This window comes from Magallana gigas, chromosome 1, assembly GCF_963853765.1.
Source record: "Magallana gigas chromosome 1, xbMagGiga1.1, whole genome shotgun sequence".
NCBI classification, from domain to species: domain Eukaryota; kingdom Metazoa; phylum Mollusca; class Bivalvia; order Ostreida; family Ostreidae; genus Magallana; species Magallana gigas.
This window is the reverse complement of record NC_088853.1, coordinates 32,071,187-32,090,265: the sequence shown is the minus strand read 5'-3', so window position 1 is coordinate 32,090,265 and position 19,079 is coordinate 32,071,187. Positions and strand designations below refer to the sequence as shown.

Here is a 19,079-nt window from a genome sequence, read left to right as displayed (position 1 = left end):
ATGAATTTTTGATATTACACTGTGCCCTTACGCGACGTGACGTTATAATTGAGCATTAAGGTTCAGGCGGTTGATTGACGTAAAATGAAAAAGTAAATAATTAATTCAGTTGAAAAGTGTTGAGTTGTGAATGTGAAGCATTTGATGTTGTTTCAATGGCATATATAAAAAAGCGAAGAATTTTACAACCTACATTTGACATTACTTTTTTTTTAATTGTTGTGCAAATTTGCCTTCCATTTTTCAGATATGAGTTAACCACAATGACATCGTCATCTTTTATCTTTGACCTTTTGATATGACCTTGCAATCTAAAGGACTGAACACTTGTGTGTGTTGTGTTTAAATTACAGATCTTTAGTTTGAACAGAAACTTAAGTCACGCACCAAATTTCGCCATCTTCAATTGAAGATTTAAACATCAATTTATGTAAAGCTGACGAACTAATTTTTATTCTTTTATTTGAAAAGGTCTCTTGTATAAATAGCAACACAACAATATGTAATATCGTAAAGAATAACTTATATTGGAATGCGCATAGCAAATTTTAACAAAGACTGTTTCATTTTACGCTCAACTAAAAGGAGATTCAAATGGTTGGTTCGATACGATGTCGTACAGTATTATCATGTCGGTTTTTCTCCAAAGAAAAGAGGCATTAAGACCCCCAATCTGCGACTATGTATTGTAAAATGCAAATCACATCAATAACAAAAATTAAATCATGTCAAAGATTAATCTTGTTTAAAAAAAAAATTAAAACAAGTATTGGGCAAAATAATACATGTCAAATGTCTCCTGTTCTTTAACAGATTTAAAAAAAAAAAAAAAAAACATCAAATTTTACGAAAAATTAAACTAAGGAACATTTAAATTTATATGTTTTGTACTACCATTATAACATGAAGGGGGTGATTGTATTTGTAGCATCGTTATATGATATACGAACTATCTTTTAAACAAAATACCATATTTTAAAATGAAAAATGTTGTCTCTGCACATTTTGTCATTATTCAAGTATTTGGGCAATACATCCTACATGTATGTATACTGTCAATATATTTAGTCTTGTTTTTTTTTTAAATGTGCAATATCAATTGCAATTCTGTAATTTTTTACATCAAGTCACGAGCTAAAACTTGCGTTCAATGTTTATTTTTTTTTTAAATAGACAAATTAGAGCATTTTGGATTTTTTTGTAAAATAAGATAATAGACGGTACAATTTTTTTTCTTTAGAATATAAAAATACCAATATCAAAAGAAATGCATTCGTGCTTTAGTAAATTCAATTTAAACATTTTCTTCACAGTATGCGACTCTACGCACTATGGACCCACGTGTTCTTTGGAATGCAGTGCCAACTGTTTAAATCATACCTGTAATAATGAAACTGGTTTATGTACCTATGGTTGCCGGGAGGGATTCTACGGAGAACAGTGTGAAATAGGCTGTGACAATTGTCCTTCAGGGTGTGACATAATGACGGGGCAATGTATTGGAGATTGCCCTGCTAGCAAGTTTGGTAAATTTTGTCACAAAACATGCAGTCAAGACTGTAAAAATGGATGTAACAAATACTGGTAGTTGTTATGATGGATGTGTACCGGGTAAATTTGGAGACTTCTGTAACGAAACGTGTGATGTTCAATATGCTCAATATGCATATTGCTGTGATCAGAGATCTTCAAACAGTAAGTAAAAGCATATATTTAAGTATTAATGCTGAATTTTATAACTACTATTGAAACTATTGACGATTGGTGCGTGTTTTGACTTCGTTTGTAACCGTGATTAATATGGTACGATTGATTTGTATGCTAACAGTGAAGTTTGTCTTTCATTTATAGTGAAACAGCGGCAAGATTCAACCTCAGAAAACAAATTTATTTTAATTGGAGTAACAGTGATTCTTTGCATTAGCGTCGCAGTAAATTGCTGCACTATTACATGGTAAAAAAGTATTTTCATTTAAGTAGGCTATCAATTTCGTTCAACCTTCATTTGTTATATATGCAAAATAATTAACTACATGAACAGAAATGCACCAATATTGGGAATTGATAAACATAGTCAAATTGTCTTTTAAGACGAGGCTTGTAATATCTCCGTTTAAAATTGGCCACCATACACAATTATAATGTTGGAGGAGTGAAAAAGAATAAAATTAGCTCAGTTTTTAATTGAATTGATTCAGGATTTTAAGGTGCAAGGCGTGTCAACCACAAACTGTACCAACACAACAAACGAAAACAGATTCGCAAACGAACGCCCTCTCTGCACAGCAAGGGGTTATTGAAATGGCAGATGACAATGCGGAGTACCAAGAAATGGGTCACGTTAGTAAACCCTCCATTTATGACCAGCCTCAAAGGCCACAAATCTAATGATGGACACTAAATGTTGATTTTTAGGATCACACTGTAGTCAGTGTCAGAGTATTGTATCAACAATTAACCGTGTGTCATTTAAATAAATGATAAAATCAGCTAAAGTGCTTCAAGGTTTCCGAAAATTCTTCGCTGTCATATCAGGCAAGCATTTGTAATAGGAGGCATACATAAATTTAAAGCTAGTAATGTTATGATAAGCTTTTATCACGATTTAGCGACAACAACTATTTTGTCGATTATCTAAAAAAAAACATACAGAAAGAGTAAGTGAAATCAGAAGTTTGCTGTTTTTTTTACCGAGATAAACAGATAAAAAATGTAATACAATTGACTTTTCTACGAATTGTCTATTGATTTTGATTTGTGAAACTCTCCAGGTGTGGGGGGGGGGGGGGGGGCGTAAATAAATAAGTTAACCGCAAGTTTGCGTTGTGTTCAAATCTAAATTACATGGTGTTAGAAAGCTGGAATATTAACAGCGACAAGTTCATGGACATTTTTTATTTTAACTCTAACGTGAAACGGGAACGTAATGTCTGCACAGTCGCTCAGAACTTTGCATGAATTCAACCCTAGTGACGCGAACACAGCTGCGTTCTTTTTTTCATTCATCTTGACGCGCTTGGTCTTGATGGAAAACGCAAGGTAGTGTAGCGTCCTTGTATGCTACACACACGGATTTAACCAGATTTAGAACATGAATAAAACAGGTTCGTCATTGAAGACCTTTATTAAAACCGGAAACAACGTCACACATACTACAGGGGCAATAACCCAACATAACACAGCATATAGCATAGAGTTATCTCTCTTAGAATACGTAATGTAAATTACAAACACTACATCCCTTCCTTTCTTGCAATACAACTATGCACCAAATGAAATAACTTCTAAAAAGTAATCAATTAAACACATGCAGTGCCATACTAATTTGTACATTGGCACAAATCATTAATTTGTGTTGACAAAGACATAATAAAAAAAAATCCAAATTTAATATAAAGATTTCCACCATAACTACAATGTCATTTCACAGTTATTTCCCAGGAAGTTATTAATACATAGAAAATCCTTCAAATCTGGATGGCAGTTTCTTATTTCTTACAGGTCTACTTTGAACACCAACAGTTTCACTACTTGTATCATTGAACATACTGACAGGCTCAGTACTACACTGACTTTCTGAGTTACAACTAACATTTGTACTTGGATATGTCTCACAGTTTTCATCAACTCTCTCATCATTTTCAATCGATGTTGGTTCATTTGACAAACAATTACGCTCTCTCTCATTGAATTTCTTTAAATGTGTAACATTTCGTTTGTACTGTACACCTTCATCTGATTCAATAACTACACTATTGCCTTTCATCTCAACAACTTTAAACGGTTATGCGTTAAATGGTGTGGATAATTTGTGTTCGCAATCTTGTTTAACAAGAACTTTAGCACCCGTATGAATATCGGATTCAACCGCTCTACGTCGTTTATCGGAATACATTTTGCCCTTTTCCTTTTGTTCCGCATCGCGATCGCGTATTTCAAGATCATCAACATTGTAGTCAAAAAGCTTTGTGCGAAGCTTGCGATCAAACAATAACTGAAAAGGACTAATACCAGTCGTCGCGTGCGGCGTATTGCGACACATTACAAGAAATTTATCAAGTTCCGCTTTCTAATCTCGACCTTCAGCGTGAGCAATTCTAACACGTTTCAGTATTGATCTATTTTGGCGTTCAACTTCACCATTCCCCTGCGGCCATAGAGGAGTCGTTCTGTGGTGGACAATACCGTTGTCCAACATGAAATCTTTAAAATGCTGACTCACAGGACCATTATCTGTATGGATTAATAACGGTAACCCATGAGTTAGAAAGAACTTTAAAATCAATGCTGTAATATTCTCAGAAGAAATATTTTTCGTGATTGCGACTTCAAAATACCCACAATAGTAATCAACTAGTACTAATATGTACTCCTTAATCGGTAATGGACCTAAGAGATCTGTGGCGAGATGTTGCCAAGGCGCAGAAGGCAACTCGGTGCGCTTTATCGGTTCAGGTTTACTAGGTTGATTTACTAACTGACACCCGTAACAACTTCTACAAAACGTTTCAACACATTTGTCAATCCCTGGCCACCAAACTTTACTTCTTAATTGCGATTTCATTGCAACTATGCCAGGATGTCCTTCATGCGCAAGTTGAAGTACCTGATCGCGCAATTGTGCCGGAATTACGATTCGCGTACCTCGTAATACTAATTTTCCAATCGAATACAATTCGCTCCGTATTGCCAAATATTGCTTGAACTCGATGCGATGCCACTTCTGATTTACAAGACATTGTCTAACCGAACAAAGTTCTGGGTCATCCTCTGACGCTCTCTCAATATCGCGAGTTGTCATAGCAATTGGTGTTGCTTCTTCAGCTACAAACCTAACGTAGTCGTCGACAATATCCTGCGACTTCTGCGGAATGTCATTTTTGACAAGACGTGAAAGCGTGTCTGCTATGATCTTCGGACCCGGAATGTACCGAACTTTAAAATTGTACGGTTGCATGTGCAACACCGAACGCTCTATTCTAGCGCAAACCTTTGACTTTGGAGAATAAATACACTCAAGCGGCTTGTGATGAGTGAGGAGCTCAAATTCTATGCCGTCCAGATAAACATGAAATATTTCACATGCCCACACTAGAGCTAACGCCTCTTTCTCCGTCTGAGAGTAACGACGTTCCGTATCGCTCAAACTCAACTTAATTTTCCTTTTGAGTTCCAACACATTTAAAGTTGGGTAAGTTTTAAGTCTACAAGTGAAAATATACTGTTTTACAATATAACTTAACAGGTTTTGTATTCTATACATATGGTAGTTTTTATATTTACCAAAAAGTATACTTTGCTTATCAAACATTAGGGACACCCTGTAGTTTCTTAAAAATAACTCTTCAATGTCACTCCGTAGTTCTTTTACAAATAGGCATTCTACAAAAAGATGACTGATTGTTTCAGAATCTTGTTTACAAAAAGAACATTTAGGGGATTCAATAAGTTTAAGCTTATGCAAGTAATAATTTGTTGGTAATATCCTGTGTAAAATTTGGCATTGTAACCAATTGAATTTAGATTCTTTGGTTGTCTTAAAAGGAAGTTCAAATATTTTATACCAATCCTTCTCATTAAATATTGTGTCATTCTCTTCCCATTTTAGTATTGCTTTTTTTTTAACCCTCTTTTCCCTTATCAATATATTATACATTTCTTTACATCCTTTTCTATTTTTGTAGAATATGGCTAGTGTGTTTTGGATATATGGTCCAACTGTTGGTTTAATTTCTTTTATATTGCATTCACTTATTCGTTTTAATATACTCTTTTTTAGACCATTATATTCAACAAAGTTAGTCTTAATACCAAGTTCAATTAAAGATTCAAAACTTCTAAAGTCACCATCTATATCAAAAAGGTCAATGATGCAAACAAAACCAGCCTTAAAAAAACTTCTCAAAAATATACTTTCCTTGTTTATCTTTACCCTTGGGTTGGTGTTCAAAAAGTGGATTGGTGTTTTGGGAGATTATCTCGCTTATTTTTATGTAACTTAGGAACACCTCTGACCAAAATTTGTTACCTATACTTTTACTGTGTTAAAGTACATAATCCGAGCCCTTTAACCATAAGTTATTTAATTTTATTTTCATTGGAGCTTCTAATAAATTAACCCACTTGGATTTTGATATGAGGAGTCTACGAATCCAACTTGATTTCAAAGCAAGTGTAAAATCAGAGTGATCAATCATTTTCAATCCCCCCAGTCTATAATCTTGAATGACAATATTTTTTTTTAATTTTGTGGACTTTGCCACCCCATAGGAAATAATATAGTTCTTTATCAATGTCTTTTAACATTTCATTGTTAGGGTTTGGTAAGGTAAGAATAAGGTGCTTTAATTTTGGAATAATTAAACTTTTCAAAACCACTAGTCGTCCAAAAGGTGTTAGTTTTCTGCGTTTCCATTGTTTCAAAGTACTTTGAATTTTTTGAAATATTGGGTCGTAATTTAAATCAATCATTTCAATAAGATTTATGGAGAATTTAATTCCTAACAAGTCAGAAGTGTTATTTCCCCATTCTAACTTCCATCTTGAATGATGAAAAACAGAAATGGGAAATGACAGCATGTATCTTTCATTTTAAAACTATATTGTCAAACACAGAATCCAAAAATATTTGTAAGAATAGCCTAAGAATAAACTGCTCAAAAAGTAATGTTTTTTTAAATGGTGAGAAAACTTGTGAAAATTCGATCCGAAGAGTGGTTGTAATGAGTAATTGTGGTCATTGACGTAATCTGTTTAAATTTGTTGTGTTTTCTAGACTGTGCTTAATCTATCAAGAACTTTCCAATGTTTGTAAATGTTGTACAGTGAATTAACATCATATTCATTCAAATGCACTTCTTTTATGTTAAATAAATTTGATAAAGAAAATATTAAAAAAGTAGATTGTATTTTGATATTCTGGGACACCCAATAATACCTCATATAGCATTTTTTATCTCAGCTCCAATCTAACAAGAACTATAGAGCATATCGGTTTGATTATCTTTTGAATTGCACGCAATAATAAATGCCACCTGAACACTACCGTTTTAGGCAATTCAATACAATTCAAACACATATATACAAAATAAAGAAGAGACCCAAATTATTTAAATCGAGACCTTTCATTTACTAAAGGAATAACTCTGATAAGTTATATCAACGGTTGAGGCTACACATATGAAAAATCTTAAACTTGAAAACCTTGAAAAGAGTACCAATTTTAGGCTATTTTAAACTGGTTTCAAGGGTTATTAATATATTGTTCTTTTACTATAACTTTTTTTTCGAAATATTTTTACTCATTTTTACCTCAAGTAAAAATCAATAGGTTTTAAAGAATATGTCTCGTTTATTCAGCTTGCTATACTTTAACATAGACAATATCTATATTTCATCATATACTAATTATTCAATTACGCGCACTTATTTTTCTTATACATGTAGCTCGGTTTGATTGTCAGCGCAGCTATTTGTATAAGCATCAGCTTTGCAGAACGTTTAAAATCAACCAATATTTATGAACAAAAGTGGATTCATAAAAATAAAGTGCACACTTACTGCAATCATCCAGATTTTTAAAAAAAAATATTTCATTACTTACTTGAGTTGAAAATCCAGTCGTGGTGTAAAACTATTTTTGACAGTACTTGTGGCGTTTTATATACTACAATTTCGCCTACGCACCTACATAATTCAAATGCATCCTGTTCTATTTCCCCCTTTTAAGCTGTTATTGTATCGCTTTGTTGTTCTTTTTTTAGATTTGATCGATAGTGTATGTAACATGTTATATTTTGTTTCCTCCAAAAACACACAACATCTGTTTTCACCTGACAACATATTGTAACATTTAGTGAAGCTAGTTCCGTAAGCTCTTGTTACCATAGTATCCGTGTGCCTGAAAGGATAACCTTATAATATGATCATAATTGTCATGTAAGGAAGTACACCAAAGTAATCAAAAAATTTTAAAACTTGGTTCAACAAAAAGCACTGTATTTTTTCTAACATAATAAAACAGTTTTTATATTAATATGTTTGTTTCCATGGTAACGACATCCAAACATACCATTGTTGGAAATACTTCCGTTCATCAAAATACACCACTTGCAACAGGAATGAAACAATGCTACATAGTTTGTAATCATTTGATTTCATTTTTCTTACATGCTGTTAAAGCTACATTTGATGCAGGCAGAGGGTGGCACATGTGCATGATGAAAAAGATAATTGATTATTCTTATATAATGTATGTTCACAGACTTTAAGCTTTGAACATGCCATTTTTTTTTCATTGTTCATTGTCGCTATGGTAACCAACTGGATATCATTCTTGCATGAAAGAACAAAGAAATATGCAGGAAAATTACAAATTTACTTATTTTATTCAACACAAAATCCACCAAACACTACAAACTTCATAAAGAATATTTTGTTAATTTCAAAAACTATAATAAAACATGTATTTATTTCAACAATTCAAGTTTTGATTTTTTTTTAATGTTTCTAAATAATACTGATTCTTGAAATCTATAAATAGCCCAGTTGAGCAATTCTCAAAAATGCCTATATTTTAATTACTTTAAAGTGAAAATTTATGAGCAAGCAATCAATGTGTAATACATGTAATAAGAACCGTACAAAACAATAAGTCTCCAAATTTCATTCGGGAGACTTAATAATAAAGCTTTAATTAGAGATCATCAAACATCAATAATTTAAAGATAATTGACAATTTCTGATTCTAAGGCGGCCAGGATGACCCCTTAGGGTCATGACTTACATGCCATAATGATCTGATGCGCCATGACCTAAGGAGGGATAATATCTTTGGATTAAGGTGGGAGTCACAATGGTTTTTATGGTATTTGATAATTTCAGGAAGAGCACTTGGGATCATGACGTATACATACCATCTGAAATGCCTTGAACAAAGAAACAATAATATATGTACATGATATATGATTCAATTTAAGAACCATGATATTAGATCAATCATCTATGTTTTGTAATACTTTCTATGTATATATATAAATATATATACATGTATTAGTTTGTGTTTTGTTCTATACTATTCATGTTCATGACTGTAGTATGGCTTAGTCTTATTTTAAATTACACTACAAAATTGTCAAATATATATCACTTGGAACCCCACCCCCAAACAAACTCAAATATAAACTGTAACCCAACCCCCAACCCCCCTTAATTGTCGAATGGTCTGTAAAATTAAAATATAATTTGGGGACTAAACAGTTTTATAAACTGGTAAAAAATGTTATTCTTTAAAAAAAATTACATTACACCTTGCATAATTGACAAATGATCTATTAAGATATGATCAGAAGTCATTTTTTGACCTTGGGACCAATAAATAATATTCAGACAAGTTAAAATTATTAACAATAAATGATTCAAACTAGAAATGTTTACACTTGACATCCAACCCCCCCTCCCCCCCCCCCCTCCAATCAAACCTGGTTCTAAAGATTCAGTCTTCTTACATTCTTACATGTGCACAGTAGCAAATCTTAAATCATGTCTTGATTTTTTTATCTCTCCTAATGCACATTAACATTTTGGAAATTGCTTAATTCAATTTTTAAGATTTATAAACAAAATGTTATATGCATGTGTATTAGCCTATTTGGGGCAATTGTAAAGTCTCCTAAATAAAGCAGTGTCATCATTAGGCTAGGAATTACCCACATGGATCTAACACTACATATGAATAAGATGAAATACTTTATTATTTCTAGTTCTAGAATGTCAGGGTGTCTCCAAAGGGGAATAACCTATATACAATTCGATGCCCAATGACACAGAGCAAGAATGAATTATATGGTTTAGGGATGAGGATCTCAGAAGTTAACAAAATACACAGTGTACATGTATTATCATTTCCTATTTTATAAAAAAAAAAGGGGGGGGGTTAAAGACAACACCTGGGGGTCATGTACTTTACACCATCTGATGCATCATAATGACATTAGAATATATTTTGTATTTTCCTGTTTCATGGGGTCAGAACAGTCCCATAAGGTCATGACTTACATTGTATTTGATGCAATTATAATACATTAAGAAATATTCCTTCCTTTCTTCCTATAATAACTCATATAAAAATGATAAGTCCCTACACTTACTTACATGTAATACACAAATTTAATACGAAATTGTTTATACAGGGTCAAAATGGGGTCAACTCAATAGTGTAAGTCTGAACAATGAAAAAATAACTTTTGCAATTAAAATAACAGAAACCTTAAAATGCGAAAGGATAGGTAACGATGGTCAGCTTATTTAAAGATACAGTATTCTGTCAAAGGGAGATCACTTATTTAGAAAGTGAAAGTAATACTAATGTATGTTGGCGTCTCATTGTGTTCTACCACATGTAGTATGCTTACCTATATTGGTCAACACCATAATGATAATCCAATTAAAGCACAATAATGAATTCCTTTAGCTGAACATCACAAAAGAAATGTTTATGCATGTTAACTAATCCTTTTCTGCATATGAAAAACATACATGTAAATCAAAGAGCTGGGTAAAACTAATACCTGCTAATGATACCTGCAGACCTGTATTGTGTACGTAACTTCAGACAAAGATCAGTTATTTGTAACATACATGTATTTTCATGACCTATTCTTCAAAATCCCTTGCACTATTTTATTAGGTTAATAACAGCTTTATGGTGGTAAGAGACACTTGCATATAGTAATGTGTACTTCCTATTGAAATAAACAATAAAGTATAAATATAATATTTACCCCCAAAATAATGTTACCTAACATTGTAGCGCAATGGGTTAAAGTGTTTACATGTACATGTCTGTAAGAGCATTGGGGTCCAAGGTGTATTTTTGGGAATTTTACTATTGATATAGATAAATTGTCATGGAGGGGGTGTCTGGACCCCTCACTCCCACCCCTTCTCTAAATCTGTGCACACGATGATGTACATGTAGGCACACAGAAGCAAATCTAAAGCCGGCAAGCGACACGGGGAGGGGGCATATTTTAATTTTTAATTTTGTTTGTTTTATAATATAGACCATTACAGTATATTTTCTATGACATGAAATGTTCATATTACTGATTAACTGAAAATTCAATGCAACCAGTTCAACCCAAAGTTGCACATAAACTGCTGCTCATGTGTATTACTATATGGGAAGGGATCTCATCCTTCATTTATGAAAATTTTAGTTTTTAAATGTATTACCAGAACTTGCATGTGGCCTTCATTTTAATTAAACTGGTACAAAACAGTCTTATTTAGGGGCACACATTTGGTGCTGGTATTAATGTTTAATGACAGCATCTAGTTTTTAAATGTTATTTGAGACTTGATTGCATGATGTTAAATGATTTTTGGTCCCCAAAAAGTCATCTTAGAATCCACACATGTCTTAAACTTATTTGAACCCTACACTCTTAATGAAGCATTGAATCAGGTACTTATATGCCATATCTAATTAGGAGTGTTTCGGCGGTTTAAGTAGCACGTCATTTCAAAATTGTAATAAGGCCCGCCTCTTCAGGAGTTCACCCTATGCATAAATCACTTAATCCCTGTGGTCTTGTGAATATTTTTTTGCATACTTCGTCATGTTGTATATTATCCCAGTTTCCTTAACCCTTTTATACATAGGTTACATTTGGTCACCAAGTCCTTACAAAAAAGTACAGCTTTTTTTCTTCTTCTTTTATTTATTGAAAAAAGATCCATTCTATTTGCAGAAAGAGTGTCTTGCATAAAAGGTTCAATTTCTGATTGTTTGTAACCTCGTTTTTCGAGATGAGTTCTTAAATTTTTAAAAACAATTTGAAATTCAGCTTGATTATTCTATGATATCGGGTACATTCTCCTTTATTAAGGCCCTTAAATTAAGGAATGTTCATTAACATAATTATTACTTATTTCGGGATTAAGTTAAATGTAAACATCCCCACCTTATGACCAAATTGGCCACATCTTAGAAATGAACCCTTGACCAGGGGGCCAATAATTTCACCATAACTTAATCGGAATAATAACCATGCTTATATTGTTTTCTAAACTATACACGTATAAATTTTGAATAGTAAAAAAGAAAGTTTTCTACATTAATTTAGTGGCGATAATGGCCAAAATATAGTGCCTCAACCACTGACCAATGTACCATATCTTCGCAATTTTCGTAAAGAGCTTCATTAATATCATAGCAATGTAAAGGTTTACCACATGTGTAGATATAGAGACATCTTTTCATTATATTATAAAAGTAGTTATTACATATTAAAAAGTACTATAATTACATTTAAATTATAAAATATCAATCAAATTTGGTAGAGTGAATTGCAATGAAAACAAATGAAAGCGAATTTTCATGTATAAAAAATCATTTAAGAATATGTCATTCTCAGTTGGTTGGTAGGTTGATAGAGTGAATTGCAATGAAAACAAATGAAAACGATTTTTTATGTATAAAAAATCATTTAAGAATATGTCATTCTCAGTTTAAAAAAGATATCAAAGATCAAATTTTAATAAATTTCAAAGACTTCAGGAGATTGTTACTGCAATGAAATGGTTGTTTGGATTTCAACTTGTTGTTTTGTATAAATAGTGGGTTTAACTTTAGGGTGTATTATTCTTAATATAGATTAAAAGGAAATCAATTTCAATAAAAATCAAAACCTTCTTGAGACTGTAAACATAGAAATGACTGATATTTTTTTTTAATTTTATAATGTGTCATTTCGAGTATATTAAAGAGATATATTTAAAGGAAATCAATCTTAGAAAACTCGAGATAGTGCAGGGGAACTTAATGAAAGGATTGTTAGAATTTTCATTTGATAAATCCTTTTGATAAACCATTCAATATTCAATGCGCTATTTTGAGTATAAAATATAAAGTCCATCATTCTTTATTAATGTCAAAGTCTACCAGTGATTGCAATGGAACGATTATCTGAGCTTTAAATTAAAAAGCAATGTTCCAAGTATGTTTGAAGATTAAGACGTAGCATAAAACATTTTCAAGTGCTTATGTTATTTTTTTTCAAGATTAGGTGATTTTTAATATAAAAACAAGAGGCTTCTAGGCGCTGACGGTCACATCAGCACCATCACAAGATGATGGACTTGTCAGATAGTTTAAAAGGATTTGTATTTTTTTTAATTTATTTTTTTTATAATCGTTATTATCATTCTTATAATCTGATGTATGCAAACATCAATTAACAAAAAGGGCGACAATATCCGAAAAAATATCAGGGTTTTTTAAATTCTTGCCCCTGGGACCTTTAATTGCAATTTTGGAGTGGGTAAAATAAAAGTTTGTACCCGAAAGAGTTGGATGGTTTAATAACCTGAGCACACTTTTGAGAGTGAAGTTGTATCCAGCAGCCATGAATTCATCAATCTAGATAATGGACTTATTGGGCATCGTAGCCTGACAATTAGCATATTTTCAAACTTATTTCGAATTACAAAAATTAAATGAACCCCAGCCAAAATATCAACCTCTTGGGAATGCACCATTGACCAATGAACTAGGGATTACTCAGTAAATTTGCTATTACTGTTGTCACGAATGTGTATATAGGAATAGAAAAAAAGAAAAAAGTTTGATGTGTTAATAAAGTGGTCATAATAGCCCAACCAAATGACCAAGAATTACTTAGTTACTAATGGAACCTTCAATAACCCAGTTTCGCTTCATGAACATCAAACCCGCATATTTAGTGCTTTAATACATTCAACATAGATACGTATTCAAAGTTCCGCGGCGCGTCGGTTGACAATGGTTTTATCGGGGTGTCAATTGCAACTGTTACCTTACCAAAACAGGCACAATTCATATGATATCATATTTTGTTTTACATACATAACGTTTTGCGAGGAAATCAACGCAAAACGTTAAATTAAAAATATAACAATAAGTTAAATACTGGGCTTCAAAAGTTCCCTGTAGGTACGAATTTTAAATCATTACTACATAGAGGGATTTTAGCATCTTCGGAAGACAAAATGACCAGAATGCTTATTAAGAAGATGTGATTATGTTGCATAATCTAGAATTTATGTCAAAGCAGATAAAACTATCAAATAACAGTAACGGCAGTTTAAATATCGTAAGTTTAACAAGCTAAGTTAATTTTGAAACAACAAAATGAATATACATGTAGTAGGGGATCTGAATAGAGAAGATAAAAATATGACCATTGTATTGACGTCAATAAATTGCACTCAAACTGTTTTTGCAGTACAATTTCAATTTGTTCATGAAAGTCAAGTTGTATTTCGACAATAGTGAAGAATATTTTGGAAAACAATTCACTAGTAACTGAAACATTATTCTTCTTTTTTTCATGTATTTAAGCTGTAAGAACTAATTTTGTTCTTCCTTTCATTTTTGAAGTAAAGAAACAAAAGTGTATGTGCTATTGATTACAAATATTGAAGTTGTTTGAATATATTAAAATAAATAGGACAACTTGTTTTTGGATTGGTTGCTGTACGGATTGGTTGATCTTGAAAATTTGTTAATCTTAATATTGTATTTTATATGTTTATGCCAAATATTTTGTTTTATTTATGGTTCAATATTGGGAAACTGCAGAGAAAAAAAACAATGATTAATTTTTTAGAAGCAGTTTTATATCTGCATTTGATTATATTGATAAATTCTAACCGACCTGTGTTTTCATCTACTTGGCATTTTACCAAAAAAGGACATGTTTCTGAGACGCAGGATGCAGACGTTTTAGATATCCAACCCCTTCACGTCAATTCTCTTGGAGAGTGTGCGATGCATTGTGGAATCAATGCACTTTGTATTGCGTTTGATTTTTGTTTTCTTAATGGTTTCCACACTTGTCGGTTGCGCTCTGGACACACAGTACCTTCAAACACCGCTACACAATGTGGACTTTACGAAATGACAGCTGTAAGTACATTTTTACATTAAGACTTTTACACCTTAATCAATGACATGATACTTAGAAGGGGTGCAGAGAAGAGAGAGAGAGAGAGAGAGAGAGAGAGAGAGAGAGAGAGAGAGAGAGAGAGAGAGAGAGAGAAAGAAAGAGAGAGAGAGAAAGAAAGAGAGAGAGAAAGAGAGAGATTTTGTAAAATTGAGTAATATTCTCTGTTCGTTTTTTTTAATATACATAATAATACACATATATATTTACAGAAGAAAGATTGTTCGGGTGGATTCTTCATAACATCTCAAAGAATATGCAAGAAAAGTAAGTTAATGCTTTAAACGGGCGATAATTGCAAACCTGTGAAAATTCTTCTCAAAAACCACTGCACTAGGCATGCCAATATTTACACCAAAGCTTGTATACATCGTGAATATTCGGAATTGTTAAAATTGAAATTGCTAGACCTTTACTGGGGCCCAAAGAGGGATTTAAAGTTTATTAACTGAAAAATAAAATTAACAAAGAAATGTATAGGAAAAAATGTCAATTCTCAAGGACTCCAATGCTGTAATAATGGAAATAATATACAAGTACCCCAATATAGTGGAGATTCTAAATTGTGAAAACAGTGACCGCCGGACAATTACTAGAGCCCCAAAAGATGACCAAAGTTTAAAATATACCTGTACATTTATAGTGGGAAACTGTTTAGGAATCTTTTTCTCAATAATTAGAATGCTGCAATTTGTTCATATTCACATATCGCGCGGTATTCAATTTGTTTGTACATGTATCTGTTGGTTTGTCATAGAACTGACAACTTCCGAAGATAAGCATTCAATCCCTAAATGAATATTTTTTATATTTACAGTGAAATAGAAAAAAAAACATATTTGACTGCAAAAGGGTATTTAAGATCTGAAATTTTAGTCCGATTTGATGTATAATATTATTATGAATACAACCATGTCAAAGATGTTTTGTTAAACTCTTCAATCTTTCATGTAAAAATAAAATGTTTCTGATAATTTATATTTTTAATGGGGATGTCAATAACTTGTTTAATGCCGTTTTTGGAGAGACTGTAGATATTAGAGATATACATTTCATTAGTCAAATAATGAACGAAACCTTGAGATTTATTACCTTTTTCTTTCTTAATTTATATACATTGACAAATGAGAACCTGATTTTTTATTGTGTTTACTAAAAAATTATGTCCCGCTACACCATATCAAACAAACCTGTAGTTATGAAGTATCATTGAACATATTAATATCGTACACTTCAAAAACTATTTTTCATTTACTAGATCTTGACCATAGAGAATATATGTTTATAATGATTTCAAAGTGGTTATTGATTTCCCTCTAGTTATCTCCAATTTTTCTTTAAACATAGTCTTTCTTATTTTAAAGTGTTATTGTCCAGGGTGAAATATTCATCATCTTTAATTTGATTTTCTTCAAATACGGCATAGGCTTTTTTCTACCAATTAAAAAAACCATCAGTAATTTGAATGTTCTTCCCAAAACAAAGCAAAATAATAAGTTATATTTTAAAGAAACGCATTAAAAAATCAACACTTACGGTTGCTCTTCTTCTAGAATGAACAATTATATCAACGCATATCTTATTTCTTTCAAAACAGTTTATAATCAGATAACATGCACATCGCCTTTTGCCTTGGTGGGTGTTGCGACCGGCTGACGTAAACCAGACTGTCATAGAAGAAAACAATCGATGACACGTCGAAACAAGCCATATTTAGACAGAAACAAACACAAGTAGTGTATTTATTATTTGATCGATTTAATAATTATAACTCCATGTTTATGTCTGTATTGACGCACCGTGAGATAATGTGCATGTACCATTAGCATTTCTAAATGTATTGATGAATGATAACATCTACGTATACCTTAAAAAAAAAGATGGACGTTCAGAAGGAAGAATATTTTCACAAGAAAATTTGACGAAGCAATCACTAACATGTTCAAATATTGATTTATTATTTAAGATTGACTATATAAATGCTTGTTAGATTTCATTGGATTTTCATCCACCGTGTGAATGTTTCGAAGACGTTCAATAATGATTGAAAGTTTAAGGATTTTTTTCCCCTGAATCTCTGGCGATCTAATTTAACTCTATGTTACATATCCATAAAATGTAAACATTTTTAAACTGATTCTCCTTTATTTATGAAGAATCGATTTTGTTTACAAATCCGTACGACAGGTGTGTGGATAACTGAAGACTACGTATTGAGAAAGAAATTCTCTGGTGAAAACAATCACTGTAACTGAGGGAGCCAACTGTAGCTAAGTTTATTTGATTTGATTATCATAGAGATTTACTCCCCCCATTGAAAAAAAAAATCCTTCACGACAGGATGTCTTTCTCAATATGAATTTAAACATACACGCTAAAATTTTTAAAGGGTGCTTGTACGGTATATTATTAAAGGAAGGTTGGTTTTAAGTTATTATGCTATTTAATCATCAATAGCGAGACATAATGTTGAACCAGTGTAATGATTTCAAGGTAACTCATTGTTGGTGTTCATTCAAAGCTTGATTTACGTCTTTCTATGGTTGAGTCGTGCTGAATTGAAAGTTACGTTTTAGTTTTGTAAAATCAATCAGTATGATACTTTACTGACCTAATCTTCAACAATATATTTATACTCAATCGCGACAATTCCATCAAGACCTTTAGCAAAGCAATGTTCAACTTTTTATGCTATATATATATATATAGGCACATTATTGCATTTTTTTATTATGGTGATCACTTAAAATCTGCATTTTGTTTTTGTACTACCAAATACAGTTTTGTCGGACCTTGCATTGCGTAAACCTACCAAACAGTCGTCAACCTTTGCAATTCATACAGCTGAGTATGCTGTAGATGGTAACTATGGCACAGACCTTATGATCGACCAATGTACATCCACAGATACAAACGACATAAACCCCTGGTGGATGGTAGATCTGCAAGCTGTGTGTTTCATTACATCTGTCAGAATAGTCAACAGAGGACCGGATAGCACCGGAATAGGTAAAGCTACAAAGTAAATTAGATATTAAAATAAAGTGCACTGTTATAGTCCCTAACTTTATCTTATTAGATTACATGTACCCCACTCCCCCCTCCAAAATAAAAATAGAAAAAAAAAACAACCCCCTTCCCCTTCAAAAAAAACAAAACAAAAACCAAAAAAAAAATAAAAATACAAAAAACAAAAAACCCTAAGAAGCTCTCAATCTGTTTTCAAATTTTCTTTGCAAAAAGAGGATGCACAAACAAGTAATATTTGATCGGATACATTTTTGCAAGTTCAATAAAAGTTTAACTATCTAGATATGAATTGATTTAAGAAAATTATGATGGTTGTTCCGAATGTAATGTGGTTTGTAGTTCTGTGCCATTATATAACACTTTGCACATTTTGTAAATAAAAAAACCCATTGAATACCTATATCAAATACCTTTCAAAAGGTTAAACAAGAGACTTCAGCACCTCATAGTTTGAAACTTATAGACATTTAAAAGAGCCAATAGAGCCTATCGTTGACTACTGTTGTAAAAATAGTAAAAAACGGGATGAGAGTATTGGTCTATCGAACAATAAACATTACAATTTCAGGGGTTTTTTTTCACTTACATCTTTTAATACCATTCGTTTGCTTCAATTATTAGATTCATCACACCGACTGCGGGATGTTACTGTCACTGTAGGGCTGACAGAATCAACTGTCAACATTGTCTGTGGTTTCTTTGCTGGCCCCGGTACTCTGTCACAGGTGGTCATCATCGACTGTCCGACAATACCAGAGGGGAGATTCGTAAAGATCTCCAAAACAACCGAATATCTCACTCTTTGTGAAGTTGACGTCTTTGGAGTCGCTGTATAATCATTGCCATAACCAACGTCTTATAGTTGAAACGTTACGTGAATCGTTTTAATTTCGCAGAACTGGATGAACGTATTGTCTGTTCATTTTAATGTGACTTTGTCGATGGCTTAAAAGTTTGGTTTTTATTTTTTTCTTTTACAGTGGTTACAACTCTTAATTATACATGTATATATACGTGTTCGTTCGTAATATAATGCATGCATTTGATATTAAAAATGTAAAT

The 19,079-nt window shown here is 32.2% G+C and overlaps 1 long non-coding RNA gene across 1 annotated transcript; it reads left to right on the top strand.

The window, feature by feature from the left end:
* Positions 1 to 14,536: 14,536 nt before the first annotated feature.
* On the top strand, positions 14,537 to 17,987 carry LOC136273695 (uncharacterized). The gene is made up of 3 exons (XR_010711918.1): positions 14,537 to 14,950; positions 15,200 to 15,254; positions 17,769 to 17,987. It is a non-coding gene; the product is annotated as an uncharacterized lncRNA (long non-coding RNA).
* Positions 17,988 to 19,079: the final 1,092 nt, after the last annotated feature.